Here is a 24985-nt window from a genome sequence, read left to right on the forward strand (position 1 = left end):
CAGAGGTAGATCCCCAGTTATTCTGATATCGCGAGTCCCCTGACAGATGCTCGCAGAAAAACAGAGCCACAAATATTCGTCTGGGACGAAAAAAAGGAAACGGCTTTTAGCACCCTAAACAGCGCACTAACAATTCAGCCTGAGCTACCATCGCCTGACTACACTAAAGGTTTCGTGGTTCAGTGCGATGCTAGTAAACGGGGCATGGGAAAATGGACAAGAGAAGCACCCTGTCCTATGTGCCAGTCGTACGCTGAGCGGTCGTTAGCAGGCGGACAGCGCTGCCGAGAAAGAGTGCGCGTGTCTGGTATGTGCCGTTCAGAAATTTAGTGCTACCTAGCCAGCTAGAGGTTTATCACAGAGACAGATATTGCTCTTTCCAATGGCTGTAGACAACGTGCTACGTTGGAGCCTCGTTTTGAAACAATATTCTCTTTAGGTGCGTTAAAAAAGGGGAGTCTCAACGGCAATGCTGATGGCCTAAGTCGAGGTTCCTAACGCAAGAAACAGCCTCAAAGTAGCTGCTTGCTGGTGTTTTTTTTTTAATGTAGGATTTTGAACATATTGTTTTTGTTTAGCGTTTCAAAGTGAGACGTGTTTTCTAGTGTAATGTGCCGATTGGTGGGCACTTTCTAAGTGCTTCTAGACTACTCTGTGGGATCAAATGGCTGTGTAAGAAGGAAAGAGCATGGTATTGCTAAGTGGCGATTGTATCGTGCTTGGTGACTGATCGGTTGGGTTTTTGGCGGAGTTCTAACTCTAGCGGAGAACGAGTAACTTTGAAACCACTTTACAGTGTCCTTTGTGAATCTGAACGTGCGAAGGAAGCCTTCGGGGTGCGCTGGGCTCAAGAAGCACCAGAGACGACCGACTCTGGTTAACGGCAACCTCGATGGACATCCCCCCAAACAGCAGATGAGTCGCAACAACGGGCAGCGGCGAGTAACAGGTGCTCACCATAGAGAAAGGGGGCGGCTCATGATGAATTTTCTTTGCGTGCATAAGCTGCACCACACACTGACAAGTGTGAGCGTAGTGGGAGTGATTGCGGTCGGAACAAGTGCTTCTCCTTCAATGCAGAGAACTGCGCACGTGTGAGGGCTCACTACGCACGCAGTTTTTGCCGAATGCTGAAATGAACTTGGCCTTTTGCAGCTAGTCGCATTGGTTGCAGTGATCGCGACTGAAGCGAGCGTTGTAATGAGACGTTATTTCTGGTACGTATCCACCACCGATTTGATCGCGCTTCGTGTAGGTAGGGCTTCAAAACATCTGTGTGTGCCACTTGACCCGATCTTGGCAGCACGGCCGTCGGACTGTTTTCTTCCGCGACAACAGCAGCGTTGCCATCCTTTTGCAGCTTGGTGCTCCGTACAGTACAATGTGATGATGGGTGCGCGGGTGTCGACATGCGAAAACATGGGTGTGGTGTGCAGCGGTCTCTTCTAAAACGTAGGCTTTTTTATATTTCCTGCCTGCTATGAGGAACTATGTCAGCAAAAGTATTTGAGTGAAGAATTGGTCCACATTCATTATTACAGCGCAAAGACGGCACAGAACAAGAAGGGGACACAACAGCTCTGCATTATGGTATTAAAGAATTGGTCACTGCGCAAATTTCTGTGCCTGATGGTGGGCTGAGCCAGAATAGTAGTTCTCAGTTTAGGTTAAGACGATATGGTGTACTCCGTTCAAAAAGTGCCATAGCATTGCGGGCTGCGGAAAGGTATCTTTGAGGTTATAGAGGTTATAACGTAAACAAGCGGCTATGTTCTTTATTTTTAAGCAGCTTTATTCATTTTGTCAATGAGTAATCTGCGGGAGGATGTGAGTCGCCGAGCACTGACAATGATTTTGACACCAGAAGTGCTTTGGCAGCCAGAAAGAGTGTGATCAAGAGGAGTTGGTGTGCCTGGCAGTTCATGGGTTAACACAAAACGCTGTGCACAGAGTGCGGCAAGCATTATGATGGCAATTCCACTGTGTAACAAAGGTATATGTTCAGGCTGTGCTTGACTTTACTGAAATACAAAAAGTTTGAACAGTCTGAGCACTCTGCCCAGTTATGCGACAAGAATACATGCGCCAATGCGCTCTACGCATTTTTTGTTTATAGGACACTTTATTGCGAGAACTGGTGATATACCCAAACACTGCTTGGACCGATAGCTACGAAGCTAGTGGCCGGTCCAATACGAAAACTACTTGCAGCTGTGCCACAGAGCGCGGGACTAAAGAGTTATTCATGATATACACAATAGTGCAGGTTACAAAAACATGCAGCAAGAACCATGAATAAGATAGGCGACTGCAAGAAGAATAAAAAGAATACAAAATACAAAAGAAACACCAGAAAAACTAACAAAAGAATACACAGAATACAAAGGAGAAACATACCAAAACCAAGCACCAAGAAAAATGAGGCGTCAAGAATTCACAAAACAAGATTCCATGACTACAGCGCAACGAACGGGTCAAGAATAAGGACACTGGCAGGGACACAACATAGCGCTAGCTGTGTGGTTTCCCTGTGTCGTTCTTCTTGTTCCGGTCGTTCCGCTGTAGTCATGGAATATCGGAACCAACTTGCCCAGCACCTTACCTTGAGAAAACAAGAGTTTCAGGCAAAATTTTATTAGACTCGTAATGCAGCTTACAAGACATTTTAAAGTTTCTGGCTACTCTTACCTCGATGGGCAATCTGTTCTATATTTTTGTTCCATTGGACTCTATTCGGCGTTCCCCATATACTTTGCTACGTTTTGGAAGGTTAAATTTACATTTGGATGCTTGTCTTCTATTACCAGAAGGTGGGGCAAAAAAGTATAACGGAAGGGTAAAGCTGGTGTTTCTGATGCCGCTTATAAAGAGCGAAATTTTATATTTAAGCATGGATGGGAACGATAGTACTTGATTAGCATCAAAAATGTTGCTCCTAGAGTGATCTGAATCAGATATTATCGCGTTCAGTGCCCGTTTCTGGAGACGACATAAAGGTGACATGTAGGTTTTATATGTGTGGCCCGAAGATTCAGAACAGTAACTCATAATTGAATGGCAGAAGGAAAAGTATAGGGAGCGTAATACATCGTACGGAAAGTAATGTTTTGTCTTAATGAGCATGCGGCATCCAAAAGCAAATTTCTTTAATACGTAGTTAATTTGTTCTTTCCAATGTGAATGACAATAAAAAAAAACTAACAAGTATCTGAAAGACGAGACAGGTTGTATTAACTAGCTACCTAGAGTACGTGTAATTGAATTGTTGGTTGCCTTGTACTCAGTCAGCTGTGTCGTGGCCGAGTTTCCATGTTAATGAGGTGCAAGAGCACTGAGAATGTTATGTCCCCAGAAATACTGTCCATTAATTGAGTCCATAATAATGAGGTCTATATTAACGAGGCATGACTGTATACATGAAATTATGGTTATTTTTTAGTCCTCATGATGGCACAAGTAATTGAGCTGTGTTATTTAACTAGGCAACATACGAAGTAAATTTGGCATTGCCAATTATGGAAGCTGATTAGAAGAATGTGTTGTATGGTACAGAAATTTTGTGTTTGAAGTATAACAATTGGCTGTATCTGACACCCTTTAGAAACAGCGATTAGGACAACGAGGCCTGTGAAGCTAGTAAAACTACGCTAGGAAAAAAGACAACACCACCACCGCAAAGAGTAGCCATTCTTGTTCTGTCGTTGTCGTCCCTTAGCACAGCGTGAACATGCCGTCTTTCCAGCAGTTCATCCGACAGCACACTCCGCTCAAGCCCTGTGAAACTTAAACAAGGCAACAACCGGATAGGACGCAATGTGTACATCTGCCCACAGACTTAACACGAATGATGGAACGCGTGGCCTGGACTGCCGTCAGCGCAACAAAGCGAAAGTTGTCGGGTGCGAGATAATGTTCTCGGTATGTTTACGGTGGCTGACGTTAGCTGGTGCGAACCGCGGCAGCTTAGCGCACAATTTCTGGTTCTCGCGATAAGAAAATTGCTAAGAGCGTTGTCGGGGCCGTTGAGGCCGCGTTGGCGAGCAAAACGCGCAGAAGCGCCCTCGTGACGAACGCGCTGTCCACGCGGCGATTAGGCACAAGTGAAAAAAGCAGTCAAAGGGAGCTGCGCACGAGCTATCGTCAGCCACCATGAACATACCGAGAACATTATCTCCCCCAATGATTATTGATTCATGGCGCTGACGCCAAGGAGATAGTTTCCCGCGTCACCATAGCTTGGCCCCTGTATGTATCTTGCCAGACATCTACCAGCACCTACGACCCTAATTGTGCCGTTGGCATGTGCGCCAAACTGTAAAACACATTTTGTGCTCTCGTGGCGCTATAGTGTTTTGGCCCATTAAGTTGGGAATGATTTAGAAAGCACTCCTGCGATTGCCAAATTGCTTTTATTTTCCCTCAACGGCAACATGCCCCTCAATGCTTTTTTTATTTGCTTTGAAGAAGCACGCGATAAAATCCTTCATTTATATAAGGCTGATTTTTTTATGCTATAACGTGCAACTAACAGCTTTAAACTGGATGCAAGGTTTAAAAGCCAGCCGTCGGTAGATTTCCCATATTAATTCTTGCCTATCCTACTTTTTACCTACAATCTCGGGCGTCCCCAAGGCATTGCCCTTGGGCCCGAGCTTTTATTAAATACATTTTGATCTTTCTTTCACTGCATTTCACAAGCCTTCTTTGACGGCTATGTAGTCTGCCGTCTGCAATCAAAAACAAAATTTCAATTCTTCAAAACAATATTTCGGATGCTCCCGACTAGCCTGTCTGTCTAAGCTATTAAGAATGCAGCATTATTTTTACTTACCGGATAACTATATTATGGCTACTTATAAGGCCTTGCCGAGTAAGGCATATTCATTGCATACTGGTTGAAATGGCTCAGAAAGTAACATGGCCTCAGCTAATAAACCTTATACAGCAACCAATAACCCAGAATATTTGCACCATAACTCGTCCTTCGTGCCACCGCCTTCCACGTTGCTTGCATTGAAAACCCCTGTGCTGCATCAGTACAGTATTTTAATGGCACATGGAACAAATCTTATTTTTCTAAGATTCTGGGTCGGATTCAGACCTGAACCGCTTGTTTTGTTCGCTGAGATTGCTGTTGAAGCTCCAGAGTCACAGCACTAAATGTGAATCTTCAAATTTATTCTTCTCATGCAGAAACTGCAGGTTCTTTGCTCTCTACCGTCACATATCCAACTAATCTGTTCCTACTAATGGCTCCATCTGCACTAGCTCTACAAGCAGTGTGCCTTTCTTAGCTAGTGTCACTGCATTTCCAGATTCATTTTGTTTTTGCCACGAAAGGCTGGAATGGTCTTCCACCTCACAGGGCTATGCTTACCTCGTGTCCGTCGAACTGGTCGGTGCATAAATCCATGCAGTAAATGACAATGTTTTAGGGCAATACCCCAGTGTGAAGAAAGTTGGTAGTAAAGGAGCAATTACTCATTAGCATGCACCCAAGCGCAGCCATACGGCTATAAAAGAAAGCTACTCAGGCTCCACAGAAACTTTGTAGTAGAAGGAAAATTATCAGTCCTGGCCTGGAGTTCGAAACCGGGGTGACTGCCTCACTAGGGCAGTATCTCTACAAACTGCATGAACCGGGACGGCTAGCATATGATGAGCGAGCTCGAAGTAAGAGCGGTGTTGGTCCAATATTATAGGAAAATCCATCAAGGTTGAAATGACTTCTAATAAGCGAGTAATTGCTCATTAGCACCTACCAAAGCGTAGCCATATGGCTACAAAAAAAGCTAAAAAGCTTTCCTTTGCAGCCTTATGGCTGCGCTTGGATGCTAATGAATAACCTCCTCCTCATTTCATCATTTGTACATTGCGAACTCAATAAGCCCTTACTAGCCACCTCATGTCAAAGTTTACCGCTCAGGTATTGTCACTTAGGGTCGTTAAATTATGATAAATATTAAAATAAACTGTTCTAATAATGTGCCTAGCCACTCGTTCACTTTGGCAAGCCAATAAAATGCTCTCTTACGCATAATGTGGTCGTCAGTGACTTTCCTCAATCTATTTCAAGTAATAAAACGACATATTCACACCATAGTCGCATTTAGGTTAACTTGTATATTCTGCACAAGCTCGGTGTTCCTAGGTGAATGCATGCACTACAAACATAAGCCTGCATTATTAAACCTATCGGTCTTAGTCTTTCCTATATGCTTGTCTCTTTCGCTATGCTACGTATAGACTTTATTACATGGCTCTGGAAGAATGGTCCCTGTGTACCGGGGCATGTGACTTTTAAATATTCAGGATACTATTAAGTGGGTTGTTGCTTCATCTTAAACCATGAAGTCCTGAACTTCAATTTGCAGGAAAGAGACGCCAGTGAAATATATTTCTTTGTTGCATTTCCTGTACCTGTGATACAATTTACTTGCTCCCAAATTATTTATTTATTTAGTAATACTGCAGGCCAATACTTTGGCCCAAGCAGAAGGGGCATATCACAAACAAAAAAGCACAGAAAAGCGTATACAATGCAACATTATGTGTACGATAATGAAGAATGAAAGGGTAGGCTCTTACACAAAACTAGGTACCCACTTTGTTTTTCAAGCGCAGACATTTGAGAATGCTTTGGAGTGGCACAGATTATAGCCAGCTTGTTCTATACACGCCAGCAATCAATGAACCTCAGCAGAGCGTCCCACACTTGTTTTCAAAGCTGCATTCTGGCTTGTGCAACTGCAATGTGAGCTCAGAAAAAACTGCTAGAACACAACTGATGTCCCGCTGTCACTGCGGAGAACAAAGCCGTTCACTTTAGCAGAATGATGCACGTCTCGGCCCTTTTCGAGCCACAGAGTTAGATTTCTATTTGGGCTCTCATAATAACCTGAAAACACAACAGAAACAAGAAAGCACAAACCAGAAAGCACAGAAAAGCGTATACAGCTCGTCTGTGCAATCACCTGACGAGGCATATGGTGTGGTGGCTATGCAAGGATGCATTGCGGCGAGAAGTAGTGCCGAACTGTCGAGCTCTGAGGGGCGATCGCCAGCTGTGAAACGTCGCAGAACGGATGGGCTTTGCGTGCGTGATGAGCGGATGACACGACAGGTGTTCGAGCGGCCGAGCAACAAACTCCAGGAATGTGTCGGGCTTCTCGACGAGACATCCGTGTGTGTGTAGCGTCATTCTCATTCCTTTTGCATGCATGCTGCGAATCCGAAATTTTTATTCGGAATTTCGCGTTGGTTTTTTCATCATACTGTTTTCAGTTTTTGCACACGGCTCAAGTTGAGAAAACAAATTGTAGCATGCTAGTACTTTGGTCGATTTCTTTGTTTTTGGTGTTGATGAATGTGAAAGGCAGCATAGGTGAAATCAGCTGGAAGGCGTCGTTTCCTTAAGTGTGGAAAAAAAATGCGAGAAACTCTAAAAGAATACTATACCCTGGCTTAAGCATTATTAGTGAAGCACACAAAAGTGATTTTGCTATTCAAGGTAAAATTTTCATAACAGTGTTACATCATCAGTTACACAGCAGTCACGTGGAAATGACCGTAAGAGGGTGAAAAAAATCATCTCTCTTAGGGCGCGCGAAAAACAAACATGTATGACTCTTGTACATTTTATTTACAGTTGTGTTGTTCCTGCTGGTGAAGGTTCCAGCTCACACGAAGTCTGCGCGGGATCCATCCATGACCCGTTTGTGTGCAATCTCTCTTCATGTGCTGCCGGCATGGAAATCGTCAAACTGGTGAGCACGCGCTTAGTGTGCGTGTAGTGGCAAGCATTAAGGAATAACATGTTTGCCTTTAGTAAGATTGCGTACGGCTAATGATATCTGATTGCATTTATATATAGTTTATTCAGCAAGCAAGGACAGTGTAAATAGAACCACGTATGAAAATAATGTAAATTAATCATGTCTGTACTTTTCAGCTGACAGCGGAGATAGGTGTGCGTGACACACAGTGTTGTTCTGTGGTTTTGAATTTCTCTCAGTGACCACAATAACAAGGTAGCCCCATTTCGATTGGTGCAAAATGCGAAAGCATGCATATACTAAAAAACTCAAGGTAGTCATAAACGGTTATACTTGTGCCCTTCCTTGCAGCGCATTCTGTAGCGGTTTTGTTGAGTATAAAAAGACGGTAGTAATTATTTCTGTGCATCAGTTTGGGAAATCTGCCATCAAGTACCTTTAGCTATACAGAAACAGTTTGTTTTGATACTAATGATTGGTTTTGCAGTGAGCGTATTTTACATTTGTACGTAAAACTAGACTATTTTTTAAGGCAATGTCTAGCTCGATGGGAGATTTCAGTGCACAGCATTGTGAGTAGGTGATGGTGTGCATCTTATGCAAATGTGGCAGACTACCCTCACCATGGGGTCTCATGTGCTCTGGAGCCAGGATACCAGATTAATGTTGGTCACCTCCCAGCTGGTCTGGTTACCCAGCTGGGTGGCCATACCGGGCTCCTGAGGTGTCTGCAAAGGCCATGGTACAGCATGATCAAGAGTTCTCTGCGAAGGTCACCACAGCTTGCATTGTGCAACCCAACATATTCATCCACACTCAGCTGCAGAACCATGACACCAGTGGCAAGTGGTGGTAATAGCAGGAGCTCCAACATCTACAACAAAGAGGAGGACACAGCACCATTTGGATTCTGCATGACAGACCGGAAGTGCATGATCAGCAGCTGCGTGAGGGAATTGCACTCACTGCCGCGGTTTTCACGTGTAGCTATGCCACAAGTAATCAGTGTACATTTGCTCTGCTTCATGTTTGATGGCATACTGCTAGGAAGCCGGTGAAGTCTTCATCATTTTGGTGTTCTTCATTAAACTGGACCATATTGGTGGTATGCATGACAGTAGAAATCAGTTTTGTCTGGTGCTGCAGTTTTTTGTGAGTCAGGAAGTGTCCCAAGTGTTTTCAACCTACCGTCTGCCAACTTGGTGAGTGCGTGCTTCAACACATGCTTTGGTGATTGTGAAGTGCTTTCCTTCATGTGGTGCGTCCCTACGTGTTATGCTTGTACACAACGCACATTTTATTTGGTGCTTAAGTTCAGTGAAAGACAGGAAGCCACCAAAATGTTTTCCTTCTAGCACCAGGGTGTTCACTGCACATGCGTTCACCAGTGCTTTTCTGTTTGCTTTGGTGTTTGTTAAGAGCTAGCAGTCCACAACATCCTCAACATACAGCATGGTCGCTGTGTCTCTAGTCATTTACAACATCTGTTCTTCAGGGTGCAACATGCCTTGTGTGGTACTGTTTGTGTGATAAGGTCGCAACATGCTTTGTCTCATGGCATCTGGTTGCCTCTGTGTGCTTGCTTTCGACTGCCTCTTTCACATGCTGCTTGTAGTTATACAGCAGTGAACTATTTTTCCTGAAGGAAAAGTCACGTAATTGTTTCATGGTCATTTTCCCAGATGAAAATGCAAGGCCTGGCAAGCGTCTTCACATGTTTACCCATTCCCATCTTCTAGCTCAACTTTGTACCCGTGACGAAAACCTAGAAATTGTACATTAATTCAGTTGAAGGTAAATGGAGAGTAAAGTTTCGATTTCTTCTTCTAACAAAAGAACTGAATAGGTTCTTTTTCTCTTCTTTCTTCTGCACCAGGGGTGCCCCGTCGGAGACGGCTGGTTATTACTTGAAGGCTGAAGGTCTATAGGAGATGATACTTGCAAACAACAGAGAACTTGCAGGGGATATAAACTGAAGCTTTATATACAATAGTTTACATATATATACAAGTTGAGCAGTGAGCACAACAACAACATGGAACTGGCTAACATTTAGGGGAGGCCCCTACTCGGCATAGCCGAAGATGCGTTACATCTGTCTCCGCAGCCCAGAACCCCTCTTCCGGGCTCCGGGACCCAGTTTTAAACACACATGGGCCCGGCCCACATTCATCAGCATCCAATCGCGTCAAACCCTTAACTCGATTGGTTTTTAGCCACGTGGTCCGCCCTCCAACTTCCTTAAGGCACATAACTCTCTCTCAAATGTACATATTGTAAAAAGGGCATCATTTTCCCTTAAAACACCGTACATTCCGAGAATTCACCCACATACGGATTGGCCCCCCGGGTTACGTGCCCCGCCCCACACTTCCACCGTATTAAACAAACTCTCTCCCCTATGGAAAGAAAAGCAAAATACTTACAAGCCACATAGCAAAACACGCCCGCTATATCAGACCAACTCTCTGCCCTAAGGAGGAAGAAGCAAAACACACAAACCAACATAGCAAGACACTCCCACGTCTGTCTCCCCAGTACCCGTGACCTTGACGCTTCCCGGCACTAGGGCAATTGTCGGCCCCAACCCAGCTGCGACTGTCGCAAACATCGCCCGGGAGCGCAGATCCCCTTTCCGATAAGAGTCGGATCACAATGGACTGCCGAAGCCACCAGTTGTCGGGGCGGCGACATAAGTCGAGATGGCCGCCACTGTCCTCAATTAAGCAGGTGGCAGTGCTCGCACTGTGCGGCGGCGTCTTCTGCGCGCGCCCGCTTCTTGAGCCCGCGTTGTCGAGCCTCGGAGCTATCCCGGACGCCAGCCAGCTGCACCGCCGCCCACAGCTCCCATTCATCCGGACGCACCGGACCCCGCTTCGTTCGGCAGTGTTCTCTTCTCAAAAGAAAAGCGGTCGAACCTCCGAACGAAGCGTCCGAAACTTAATTGGGCCGCAAGTGGCGTTTGTGAAGCCGCGGTGAGCTTTCGGCGTAAGATGAAACGGCGGCTTGACCTTTTTATGCTCTTGGTTCTTTGTGCACTGGCACAAAGCGACCGAGCGGCGCGAAACACGCGTCCTTCCACAAAAGGGGACAATGGGAGGCTTGGGTGAGCCCGCTCTGCGCTCTCCTCGCAGCCCCGCCGCCGGGGGCTCTCCGGGTTCGGCTGCGGCGATACCAAAGGCGACCGAAAGATGGGCGCTCCTAATGAGACCGCACGCATCCACATATCTCCCTGGGGCCCGCTCAACGACGAAGCCCCCCTTCCTTAGCCGCTAAGAAAGGAGGGGGGGAAGGGGGAATAAACACACAAACAAAAGGGCTAGTGGCTTAACTACAACGCCAGCAGTCCCGCAACTCGGTTACAGCTTCCGCGTTACGCGCCACCCTTGCGGCTGCGGTCGGTCGTTTCCCCCCCCCCCCCCCCCCCGCGTGGCCAACAAACGACGTCGCGTACACACATGGCGCGTGACAAATAGAGACTCGAAGCTACTCGCAGGAGCCCTCCCAAAATTTCCGGCGGACGCCGAGGTTCCAGTGTGGTTTGAGTCCGCGGAGAACACGCTCCAGGCGTACGACGTCCCAAGAGACCGATGGGGGCAGATCATCTTCCCGCTAATAGCGGAAAAAGTGCAGTCTCTCTCAACTAGGCTGACGCCATCTCAGCATAAAGATTATGACGCGCTCAAAAGGGCGGTGCTGGAAGAGCTGAGGCTTTCCGCTGGAGAATACCTCAGCCGCTTCCGAGGCTCGCACAGGAGAGCGAACGAAGGGTGGCGGACGTTTGTAACGCGCATCCAGAGTTACCTCCACTTGTATCTTGAGTCGAGAGGAGTCAAAACCCTAGAGGGACTAACCGCGTTACTGGTGGCGGATCAGGTAAAGAGCCACCTGTCGGAGGAAGCTCTAAAGTACATTATCCTTCAAGAAGGGAAGGAGTGGGTGAAGGCGCCCGAGATGGCCGCGCGCCTTCAAACGTTTGAGGAGGCGGAGGGTAAGAATAGCGCCGGCAAAAAATCCGAGCAGAAGAATTTCGAGGGTCCCAGCGCACGAGGTATCGCGCCAGTCAAGGAAAGGGGTAAACCGTTGACGCTAAATTCTCAGGTGCCGAGCGCTAAGGCGCGCTCCATCAGCTGCTTCCGGTGCGGCTCAACAGGACATTTGAGATCGAACTGTCCGCATAGCTCAAGCCAGACCATCCCGAAGGCACGCAGTGAGAATGCAAATAGCCTGTCCGCTCGGGTAGCTATGGGGGGTGTAGGAAGCGGGCGTAGTGAGCTGACGGCCGTGGCACTCCGTTGCAAGGGTAAGGTAATAAACGCTATCCTTGACACAGGCGCGGAAATCACGGTTGTGAGGGAGAGTGTCGTACCACCTGGGCTGACGAAGCCTCACGGGAAAATAAATTTAATATCCGCATTCGGTGAAAATGTGGAAGCCAAGCTGGCGGTATTGCCAATGACTATGCACAAGGACACAGGAGTCTTCGCCAACGTAATGGAAGCCGTACCGGTGTTATGCGCCCTCACTGAAAAGTTGGTCACGCAAACCGATTGCCTTCTGTCGCAGGAGGCATGGGAGTCCCTCGAGGTGGAAGGAAAATCCCAAGGGATTATAGCTTCAGATGAAAGGGGAACCGCGGACTTCATACAGTCGGGTGATACTGAGCAAGCCGCGGGAGAGACAAGTGGTACGCTAGTCGCCCAGACTTCCCTACACGATGAAGGAGTAGGCTCTGCGGAGAGTGGAATTGCTGAGCCCACAGTAACGCCAGGGAATGCGAAAAGCATGGCGGAGGTGTTCAGGGAGGAGCAAAGGCAAGATGAGACTCTACAGAGGGCATGGAAAGATGCGCAGACAGGCAAGGGAGGTATGACGGTAGTCGATGGGCTTCTCTACCACACGGATAGGATAGTGGGGCAGCCGGTAATGCAGCTGTTACTGCCCAAGTCCCGGTGTGCAGAGGTCCTTCAGACTGCGCACGAGTCGAGCTGGGGAGGCCACTTGGGGTTTCGGAAAACAATGGCTAGAATTAAGTATACCTTTTTCTGGCCGGGGCTGCGGGAAGACGTAAGACTACACTGCGATAGTTGCCACAGCTGTCAGACGCGATCAGACCTACGCAGGGCGGACAACGTGCCCATTCAACCGTTAGTAAGGCCCCGCTATCCCTTCGAGCAGGTGAATATTGATGTAATCGGGCCGCTGGAGCCTCCGTCAGGGAGAGGTCACAGGTACGCGCTGTGCGTCATCGATCTGTGCACTCGATGGCCTGAGGTGGTTTGTCTACGCTCCCTCAGTGCCAGGGCGGCCTGCGACGCCCTCCTGACGGTGTTCAGCAGGACCGGTGTGCCGGAAGTAGTCGCGTCGGACTGCGGCACGAATTTCACCGCGGAACTCACTAAACAGTTTCTGGCAAAATTGGGCTGTTCGCCGATATTCTCAACCCAGGGTCACCCGGAAAGTAACGGGGCAGTGGAGCGCTTCAACAGGACATTTAAGAACATGCTGTATCATGTTATACAGAAGGAGGGCAGGAATTGGGACAGGTACGTTCCTTTCCTTCTGTGGGCCTACAGAGAGGTGCCCAATGAGACGACCGGGGTGGCCCCTTTCCAGTTGCTCTACGGGCGGCAACCGACGGGCCCGTTATCTATTTTGAAGCGCTCTTGGACAGGCGAAACGAACTTGCCACCAACATTAGCTACGTCCCCCACAGAGTACTTGAGGCAGCTGCAAGCGCACTTACAGCAAGCGGCGGAAGCGGCGGAGCTGATCAGTGAAAGGCAGCAGAACGTGTATGCCCGCCAATATAATCAGCGTGCTTCCATCAAAAGCTTCGAGGTGGGGGAAGCGGTGCTCGTGTTTGACGATCAGCGCGGAGGGAAAATGCTCCCAAGGTGGAAGGGGCCAGGTACGGACACCGGCAAGTACCGGGACCATTCCTACTTTGTAGAGATGCCTGAAGGGGGTAAAATGCTCGTCCATGCCAGGAAACTCCGCGCATATCAGAGTAGGGTAATGGCGCTCAGCGTCATGTTTGAGGAAGACGACGCGTTCGGGGAAGTTGAATGTGCACCAAGCCCAAAGAGCTCCCAGCCAGGAACAGAGATACTCTCCGCGGAAATGACCGCCCACATGCAGGAGAGGGACCGAACTGCGATTCGGGACATATTTAAGAGGTACCGAGACCTGTTCGACGAAAAACCCGGGGTGGCTAAAGTAAAAGAGCACGACATGATCCTGGCAGAAGGTTTTGCGCCTAGAGCGTCGCATGCATACCGGGTGCCAACCAGCTTGAGAGGGGAGGTGAGCAAGCAGGTAGATGAGCTGCTGAATCTCGGCTTAATTGTCCCCTGCGAGAGCCCGCACGCCCATCCCGTCGTCTGCGTATCAAAACGGGATGGCAGCATAAGGTTATGCGTAGACTTCCGCACGCTGAATGCGGGAACGGTCGCGGACGCCTATCCTGTGAAACCACTGGGAGAACTAATAATGAGAGTAGGTAGGGCGAGATTTATCACACTCCTAGACCTCCGAAGGGGGTACTGGCAGGTGCCGATGGCCCCCTCCGCTCAACCCCTTACAGCATTCGTGTGCCACCGGGGGCAGTTCGCTTGGAAGGTGATGCCCTTCGGGCTAAAGAACGCCGCTCAAACCTTCCAAAGGGCGATGGACGACCTCCTGCGGCCACATGCGGAGTACGCGTGTGCGTATCTGGACGATATTTCGGTGTTCAGTGAGACCCTGGAGGAACACCTGCAGCACCTACACAGGGTTTTCGAGACTCTGAGGCGCGTGAACCTGAAGGTAAAGGTAGAAAAGTGTCAGATAGCGCGAGAGTCGATAAGATACCTGGGACACATCGTCGGTCCGGGGAGGCACGCGCCCGACCCAGAGAAGTTAGCCGCAATCCAGGGGCTGAAAGCGCCGACGTCAAAGAAAGAGCTGCGCAGCGTCCTGGGTTTGTGCGGCTACTATCGAGAGTATGTGCGCAACTACGCTGAGGTGGCGAGGCCGTTGACAGAACTGACAGGAAAAAGGGTCGCGAACAAAATTCCGTGGTCTAGCGAGGCCGACAGCGCATTCCAACGCCTCAAGACTGCGCTTTGTGAGGCCACTGCTCTTGGGACGCCGGACCCGGACAAGCCATTTTGGCTTTACACCGACGCCTCCGCGTTCGCCGCCGGGGCCTGCCTTTCTCAGCGGGATGAGGACGGTGCGGAGGTCCCGATCGCCTTCGCGAGCCACAAGTTCTCTCCGACGCAAACCCGATGGTCCACTATTGAGAGGGAGGCCTTTGCAGTAATCTGGCGCCTAAATAAGTTCGACATCTGGCTTTTCGGCGCACCGGTCACAGTCGTATCGGATCACAACCCCCTTGCATTTCTAACGCTCAGCACTCCACACGAGGCTAAGCTAACACGTTGGGCGCTAGCGCTGCAAAGGTACAATGTAGTGGTGCAGCACCGCAAAGGGAGCTCGCACAGCAATGCTGACGCATTATCTCGGCTACATAACTGTTGCTGGCATTCGGACGGCGGCGTACGGGCCGTGGCGGAGGACGGGGAGGAACCCCTGGTGTCATCCGCAGCATTGATGTGAACGTGTGGTGAAAAGTGCGCACTCTGCCAGCGGCACAGTTCAGACATGAGAACACTGCCGCGGGCTGTGAAGGACACGGCATGCAGTCCGTGAAGCCGTAGCTTTCATTGTTTGTACGGGCGTTGGTAAGCACGGCTTGAACGGCAATTCCCCGCTGGCATGGACAGCAAGTGCAGAGTGCCGTCTCTATTTGTCACGCGCCATGTGTGTACGCGACGTCGTTTGTTGGCCACGCGGGGGGGGGAAACGACCGACCGCAGCCGCAAGGGTGGCGCGTAACGCGGAAGCTGTAACCGAGTTGCGGGACTGCTGGCGTTGTAGTTAAGCCACTAGCCCTTTTGTTTGTGTGTTTATTCCCCCTTCCCCCCTTCCTTTCTTAGCGGCTAAGGAAGGGGGGCTTCGTCGTTGAGCGGGCCCCAGGGAGATATGTGGATGCGTGCGGTCTCATTAGGAGCGCCCATCTTTCGGTCGCCTTTGGGGCTGCGAGGAGAGCGCAGAGCGGGCTCACCCAAGCCTCCCATTGTCCCCTTTTGTGGAAGGACGCGTGTTTCTCGCCGCTCGGTCGCTTTGTGCCAGTGCACAAAGAACCAAGAGCATAAAAAGGTCAAGCCGCCGTTTCATCTTACGCCGAAAGGTCACCGCGGCTTCACAAACGCCACTTGCGGCCCAATTAAGTTTCGGACGCTTCGTTCGGAGGTTCGACCGCTTTTCTTTTGAGAAGAGAACACTGCCGAACGAAGCGGGGTCCGGTGCGTCCGGATGAATGGGAGCTGTGGGCGGCGGTGCAGCTGGCTGGCGTCCGAGATAGCCCCGAGGCTCGACAACGCGGGCTCAAGAAGCGGGCGCGCGCAGAAGACGCCGCCGCACAGAGCGAGCACTGCCACCTGCTTAATTGAGGACAGTGGTGGCCATCTCGACTTATGTCGCCGCCCCGACCCCGGAGGACAACTGGAGGCTTCGGCAGTTCATTGTGATCCGACTCTTATCGGAAAGGGGATCTGCGCTCCCGGGCGATGTTTGCGACAGTCGCAGCTGGGTTGGGGCCGACAATTGCCCTAGTGCCGGGAAGCGTCAAGGTCACGGGTACTGGGGAGACAGACGTGGGAGTGTCTTGCTATGTTGGTTTGTGTGTTTTGCTTCTTCCTCCTTAGGGGAGAGAGTTGGTCTGATATAGCGGGTGTGTTTCGCTATGTGGCTTGTAAGTATTTTGCTTATCTTTCCATAGGGGAGAGAGTTTGTTTAATACGGTGGAAGTGTGGGGCGGGGCACGTAACCCGGGGGGCCAATCCGTATGTGGGTGAATTCTCGGAATGTACGGTGTTTTAAGGGAAAATGATGCCCTTTTTACAATATGTACATTTGAGAGAGAGTTATGTGCCTTAAGGAAGTTGGAGGGCGGACCACGCGGCTAAAAACCAATCGAGTTAAGGGTTTGACGCGATTGGATGCTGATGAATGTGGGCCGGGCCCATGTGTGTTTAAAACTGGGTCCCGGAGCCCGGAAGAGGGGTTCTGGGCTACGGAGACAGATGTAACGCATCTTCGGCTATGCCGAGTAGGGGCCTCCCCTAAATGTTAGCCAGTTCCATGTTGTTGTTGTGCTCACTGCTCAACTTGCATATATATGTAAACTATTGTATATAAAGCTTCAGTTTATATCCCCTGCAAGTTCTCTGTTGTTTGCAAGTATCATCTCCTATAGACCTTCAGTCTTCAAGTAATAACCAGCCGTGTCCGACGGGGCACCCCTGGTGCAGAAGAAAGAAGAGAAAAAGAACCTATTCGCTTCTTTTGTTAGAAGAAGAAAGCGAAACTTTACTTGGAGGCATACATTATGCAGCTGGCCGTAATTTGTGTTTCAATAATAAAGCTCCAAATGGCATTTTGTAGCTGGAAGGGCATGATCCGGTTCAATAATTCAACTGGAAATGGATCATAATAGCCGTAGTAGTAGTAGTAGTTAACTTTGGTGATCTTTCTGGGTTTCTCGGCGGTCTTCCCAGGTTTGGGATCTTGTTCTCTTTCCAGGATTTGCGGTCTGTGTTCTTTTTCTGTGCTGGGCCATCAACTTTGAATGCATGCGTTGGAAGATCACTGCCCACCTGTGCTCCCAGTGAAACTCTGTTAGATCCCATTTTCATTGACATGTTCCCTTGCGTTTTGCTTCATGCAAATTGGGGATGCTGTTTGGTCATTTATGAAAAATCCTAGACAAACTGCTCACCCCCTGAACCCTTAGTGTGACTGGACCATATCAGTGTATGTGCTGCCATTTTTCTGTTTAGCAAAGGCGACTGCTGGCTACTTAAGTTTTCAAACTAGGCAACACTAATGTGCATGCACACCACTGTCAAACGGTTATGAAAGACGAGTCTGTCCCAAAAAATTCTTATTTTCGAAGACGAGACATATTTGTCAATGCGTATTGTTGCACTAGGTAATGATGCGCAGTTAGGCTGCATAATGAATTCTAGGATGAATGAAGTTCATGGATGGAAATAAATTAATTTGCCAATAATGGCTTCCACAAACTTTTCACTCTGCATGTAAAAGACACCTCACTTTTTTTAAGCAAATTGCAACACCTAAGAGGCAATGCAACTTGTCTTGCTCCCCAAAAATGTAGTAGCACAATTAAGCTCAGCATTCATGGGTATCACACAACAGTGTTTATGGCTCCCTGCAGCGGTTTCTCTTCACACACACAGTCACGGTTCTTCATTCGTGTTCACACATTTATCAGAGTTGCCTCAACACAGGTTCCAAATTTTTCTCTTTGAACTCTTCCACACTGCAGTTCACCTATGTAATGTTATTTTAATTAGTTTCTCAATAATTGGCACATCTCTAGTTCACTGCAGTAATTACATTTCTAGGCTTCAAATTAAGCCAACAGCACCCACACATCACTTCCCCCCCCCCCTTTGTACCTCAGCAAAGTCAATGTGCCTACACGGTCTAGTTGGTAGTGTGCCTGGCTGGCGATCCAGGGGTCATGGGTTTCAAGGCAGACAGAAATTTATTAATTTTCTGTACGTAAAATCTATTATTTTTTAAAGTGAAGTAGTTTCAGACGTGTGCTGACGTTTGATTCAGATTACAAATCCTCTTTTCAGTGACTTTCACTGCGGACATCCACGCGTGAAGCTTGTTTTTTGACGAAATACCGACTGGATAACAATGGGTTTTCTGCTGAATGGCAGCCTCTCTCCTTGACAGTGGTGTGTGCAGGCTTTCCGTACCTTTCTTTTCTGGTTGCACATGGCACCCAATAACTTCTTAGCACTAATTGCGATGCCATCATATACAATACAGCACTAATGATATTACTTTTTGGTAGTGAGAAAAAAAATTATTCTTATAGTGTGAAAGAAGAATAGCAGCCCGTTTCCACCTGACTTGGTTTGGTTTCATACTTCTGCTAGAACTTTAAGAGAAATTAGCCAGCCTAGCTGTACAAGACGGTAATTTTTCAGGGAGCTTAAATTTTATGCACAGGCACTTGCAATGACTCCAATTTCATCAACATTTTGCAACCTGTTCTAACATTATATTAGTGGTGAATAGCTTCTGTTCATTAATTTAACACTCTCCTCGTGGAAACTCTGAGTCAGACTTGCTTACCATTTTTTAAGCTACCTGAATCATGCTCAAAAAAACAATCTACCCTCCATGTGCACACACCACTAGGCATTTTAAGTGTTCTGTTTTTTTTTTCATGCAGTGGAGTGTAATACATACATAAAGGGGAGAAATCTCCAACCTGTCACTTATGCTCGAGCACCAGAGCGGATTTTAAACGCACATATCAGGCTTGCCCAAACAAACCGAAACCTCCTTTCCAAGGGGTGGAATCATGGGAGCGATGGGAGGCTTCTCTGCGCAGCTCACAGGCAGAGCTTCAGCTTTGCATCATGGCCTGGGCCTTGAAAGTCGCCGCAGCCAAACAGTGCCTGGTCACCTAAAGTGCCCTGAGGGCCGTCGCCGACCTCTTCAACACCCCTTCACTAACCCTCACCTGATCCACTGAAGTGGGACTAATAAAGTTATTACCAACCAAGGGCTGTAATAGTCTTCCTGCCAACGCACTTCACCATGGTAATTTTGAACTGCTTCTTTGAACAAATAAGCTTTGAGCTGTACACAAGCTTTGCTCTCAGTACAGGTAGGCCCTTTGTTATTGGAATGTGGTAATCTACTGTTGCAGAGCAACTTCGATCAGTCCTCAGTGTCCTTTCAGACATTTGCCGACATTTCAGCACCTACATCTGGTATGGTGCCCTTCACTGAACTGTAGATGTCATATTTTTAGTGTACATAGAGGGTTGTCTATTTTAGTTCACAGTAAAGGAAGGTACTTTGAGAGTGAACGCATTTCATTGAGCATTATTTTCCTGCAGTGCGCAATAGTGGCATAACAGGGTCTTTATTGCATTAGTGTATGGTGTAAATGTTGCCTAACGGCATTGTGATCCACCCCTCAAAGAAAACCAACAATGGCCCTGATATGTATGTGGTCAGGAGTGTGCACAGAGGGAAAGTCATGCACTTGCACATCAGGCTACAAACATGACTGAGGCCTCTTGTAGATTGCTCGTGGAGTGCACAGGGCTTGCCAAAACCAATCCACATCATCCAGTGTTATCATGCTGCATTAATAGACGTTTTGCTAGAATACCACTGCTTGTCTGTGATGCTGCCTCCCTCAAATACTGTGGGTCATGTTAGCCTTACATTTCTTGCCCCATTTGTGTGTTATCTTGCTGCTGTGCATGCTTGTGCTTTTCTTGTTGTGTTGCTGTTCTTCCTTCTTAACTCACCGTTGTTTTTATTATCCTTCAGCTCCTTGACCTGACCCCCAGCCATGTTCAGGCTTAATATGACATTTGCACTAGATAATACGCGTGTATGTGCATGATATCATAATAACTTGCATGCACGTTAAAGAACCCCAGGTGGTCGAAATTTCCGCAGCCCTTCACAACGGCGTCCCTCATAGCCTGAGTCGCTTTGGGACGTTAAACCCCAATAAACCAAACCGATAACTTGCATGAAGCAAATAAAGCAAGTGTCTTGCACACTGCATTAGCTGTTTGTGATGTGGCATCACCCTCCACCTTCATTATCCCCCTCTATATTCGTCCCGTTCCCCAATGTTGAGTAGCATATGTGAAGATATCTTTTTCCAGGCGACTTCACCTCTCTTCACATCACACATTGCCCTCTTACAAGGAATCTTGCTGCATTGAAAGGAGCTGCCTGGTGCTGCTGTGGATGCATTACTGTTGTCCTACAGCAAAGGAATTGTAGGGATGGGCATGACAAATTTTGTTTCACCTCTCACATTTTGGTGCGTACTTGCATCACACGAGTGGTGTACCTGCCTATATGCCCTTGGTAAGTGCTGTGTGCTCATTGTTAGACGGAATTAACGAGATTGAGGGCCTTTTCAAACACTGAAATTAAATAGCATTATTGGGAGCCTTTTTTATTTGAATAAAATAATATATCTGCAACTCTACGCCATGCATTCGTGAGGTGCTTTTACATAAAGTCCGTGAAGTCTGCTTGCAGGCAGGCTTAGTTAATGTTCACAAAGCAAAAGATGAGTGCCATGTCCTATTGAGATTAAGTTAAAGGCCAACACTGTGAAATACATGCTTCTGTTGACAGTGGACATTTAGCTTTGGCTGTTTTTCTTTAAGTACTGGCGGGAAACAATATCTCCCTCTTTTGCTTTCGCATTTGACGCTTTTGATAATAAGACGTACGCGCTCATAGCGTTGCACTTGACGCGATTCGCAGTCGCGTTTCGTGCGCGGCCGCCTGCAAACGTAACCAAGGGTAGTGTTAAGTTCTATGCACCTGAAGAAGTGACACGGTGAGGTAAAGCTTTCCAACGCCACTGACGCGTTGAGGTTACGATCGAGAGCCAGCCGTTTCTCCGACAATTCCTCTCCCCGTGACGCTGATCATATCTCACAAGTACGGAGACGCGACACGCTACGCGATGGCTTCGGGCAATAAGCGTTCGCTTCATGCAGCACAATTACCGCTAAACTCTTATTTCTGTGACGAACGGCCGCAGGGTCTTTAGCGTCGCATTCAGCACCATCACTGTGCGGCGAGTACGCCGAGACCGCCGCCGCCGCCGCAACGCATTTCACCGTCCATCTCTACAGCGCTACTTTGCTAACTCACCTTCGCGCCGCAACTCGGCGGTGTTTTTTGTACTTGGCGCCAAGTAGCAGACGACACTGTTTATTTTTTTGTCATACTTTTTTCTTTATTCTTCGATGTCGTCATTCTATTCTGCTGTTACGTATTTTCGCGCCGCCCCGATTCACACGTCACGGGTACGCCCCGCTCATGGCGGACTGGCGAATATCGAGAATCGGGCCCCGGGTCTGGCGTGCGCCGTGATCAATTTTAGCCACAGCTGTGCATGCACGAAACCGATCGACGTCACGCGAAGCGCAGGTGGCCGCTGCTGCCGTCGTCGCCGCCGCGCGCTGACTGCGTCGTCTGAGCGTCGCCGCTTCTCCTCCTCGCCACCGTTTCACCCTTCGCCGCTGCCGCGCGGAGGCCGCCGCCGTCCCAAGAGGAGAAGGTTCTTTCGCAAGGCATTGCGAGAACGCGTGAGGGGCGGCGGCGGCCCTAGAAGAGGCGGCCATCCTCGCCACTGTTTGACCTTCCGCCGCATCCGTGCGCAGTGCACATTTGAAAAGGGGGGGTATGGTATATAAGGCGCGCTTGCCCATAGAACAGGCGCAGACACTCGCCATGTATGAAGAAGAGCAACGGTCGGAGGGCGCAGAAACACCGATCCAGAAGTGGTAACTTGGGAGTTCGCTGAAAAGCAGTGAGAGCTTCTCGGTTATCCAGGCTTAACCTTAGCTAAGCCGCAGCCAATTTTTTTCCACCTTGAATCTACTTTCGGGATACTGGCAGGAGCCTGGTCACCCCGACGACGTAGAAAAGACGGCGTTTCTGACTCCGACAGTCTCTACCAGTTGAACTGCATGCCTTTAGTTCTCTAGAATGCTCCGGCCACCCTCCAACGCCTCATAAACCGTGTCTTGGTCCTTATGAGATAGACTATGGCTGGTCTACTTAGGCGACGTAATTGATTACATGGCTGCATTCGAAGAACACCAGAGACGTCTCAAACTTGTCTTCGAAGCCTTTACCTCTCCTGGGCTTCGATTGAAACCAAAAACTGTTTCTTGGATTTTGTGGAAGTGGCGTACATGGGTCCCATCGTGAACCGGCATGGCATTCATCCAGGCCCTGAAAAGCTGCAAGCGCTCACGGCTTACGAATCTCCAACCACTACCAAGGAGCTCGAAAGTTTCCTCGGATTGGTATCCTATTTCTGTCGCTTCGTTCCGAGCTTTGCCGAGCGAAGCGCTGAGGTGACCACCCTTTTGAAGAAGAACGCCGCGTGGAGTTCGACACCTGCCGAACAGCTCGCGTTCTTTGGCATCAACCATACCCTCCCGGAGCCTTCTACGTTGGCCCATTACGATGAATCGGCCCCAACGATCCTACACACGGATGACAGCCAGGATGACGAGACTGGCGGCCAGAAGGTCCCAGCTTATGCCAGCCACCAGCGCCGTCCCCACTCTTCGGAACTCGAATGCCTTACTATTGCCTCGGCCATCGAGGAGTTCGGTCCCTACGTGTATGGCCGTCACTTTACCATTGTCACGGACAATAGTGCATTCGTTTTGCTGCAGTCCAGCAAACATTTCAATGCAAAGATTTTCTGCTGGTCCCTCCTAACTTCAACAGTATGATTTTACCATGCTGCCTCGGAGCGGCTCTGCCCATCAAGGTGGCGTTTTTCTTTCTCGCCACCCTTATTCTGTGATGGCTTTGACGGACCTGAGAACTGCGCAAACACAAGATCGCGACATTGTTGTCATAATCCGCTGCCTCAGCACCGGTGGTGGCATACATCACCGCGAACTGCGCCGGCTCTATCGAGTGGGGAGCAATTTGTGTAATGTGAAGCGGATCCGTGGTCGACTTTCCGTGTGGTCGCCAGTGGTGCCAGAAACACAGCGGTCGCAGGACTTTCGGGGCTTTCACGACGCATCAAAGGCTGGTCACCTTAGTCGCGGCAAGACGCAGGAATATCGAAGCGCTTTTGGTACTCCAATATATTTAGAAATGTAATGGAACACGTGGCATCCTGCCAACGTGAGAGTACAGGAAGCCCTCTATACGAGTACCCAAGCCACCCAAGCAGGCCTTTTCGCCAGCGAGTTCACCTTTCGAGCTGGTTGGACTCCACAATTTGGGCCCGTTGCCGAAGACGCGCGCCGACACCCGGTATATTCTGGTTGCGATCGACCAGTTCTCCAAATTGGTCGAAGCCCTGCCCGTTCATGACGCGTCGTCCGCTCACGGCGTCTTGATTGTGGAACAGCATCGCGTTCTCCGTCACGGTGTACCCCGACGCCTAATCGCATACCGTGGGATCTGCTTCATGTCGCACGAATTTGAGCGAGCCCTCCGCTCTTCCGGCATTGCGCATTCAAGTGCACCGGCCAATTATCCGGAGGGCAGTGACTTTGTGGAGCATATCAACCATACTCTGACGGATATACTCACGTCCTACGTCACTCCATCTCACACAAACTGGGATCGTTTTGTTCCTGCTACAGCTTTCGTTGTCATCACTGCGGCGCAAGAAACACCGCATATGACACCGTTCTCCGCCGTTTATGGCAAAACGCCCTCCATCCCCTTCGACACACAGTTGGGTATTCCCCATGTTACTTGCATCCCCACCAGACTGCGCCCAACGGCATCGCCGCGTCCCCCTCGACGCTCCGGGCAACCTTCTCACGGCTCATACGCGAGTGCAAGCGGCCAAGCAGGCAGCTGTACCACTTTTCTCCTTCCGATCCGGTGACTGGGTCCTCGTTCGCCGCGCCATCCACGCAACAGGCCATGTCACGGAGCTTTTGCCCCAATACCGCGGCCCTTACCGTGTCGTTGGCCGGCTCGTCGCTGTGGCATACCCTCTCGAAAACCTGCCCGAGCGTCGCTCACGCGGTGTGTACCATATTTTTCCAGAGCATGTTTTAAACATGAAGCAATTTCTTTCTGGTGGCCGCAGTGACCCTGACTTAGCTACCGGGTCGCACTTATCGGTTTCAATGTCGTTCTCAGTGCCACCGCCGCCTGCTTGCTGCAGGCGTTCCTCACGGAATGCCGCCCATCAAGGCAGCGCCGCGCAGTGTGCACGAACCGCCGGAATCTCCTCGTAGCAGCGGATCATCGCGGACTTTTGCATTGGAGTCCGTCTCCAGGGACGCCAGCGCGGCGCTGGCAAGCCTACAATCGAGGATATCTCGGATAGTGTTTTGCGGAAAGAATGGAGAACTCGCGGAGGCGTTGTTGGATTGTGGTTGTTGTCTTGCTGTGCGATCTGGTATTCGATGCCCCGGTGGTTCGTATCACTACCGGTATGTGACGTGCGACTCACTGACAAAGCTATTGAATGGGTGCTGAACTGCATTCGCACGAGGTCTGCTCCTCGGAGGGCAGCGGTCAGTAGTTGGTGACGGGCACGCAGAATTGAGGCGACCTTC

This window comes from Amblyomma mixtum, chromosome 2 (assembly GCF_055824585.1).
Source record: "Amblyomma mixtum isolate Tamu chromosome 2, ASM5582458v1, whole genome shotgun sequence".
NCBI classification, from domain to species: Eukaryota; Metazoa; Arthropoda; class Arachnida; order Ixodida; family Ixodidae; genus Amblyomma; species Amblyomma mixtum.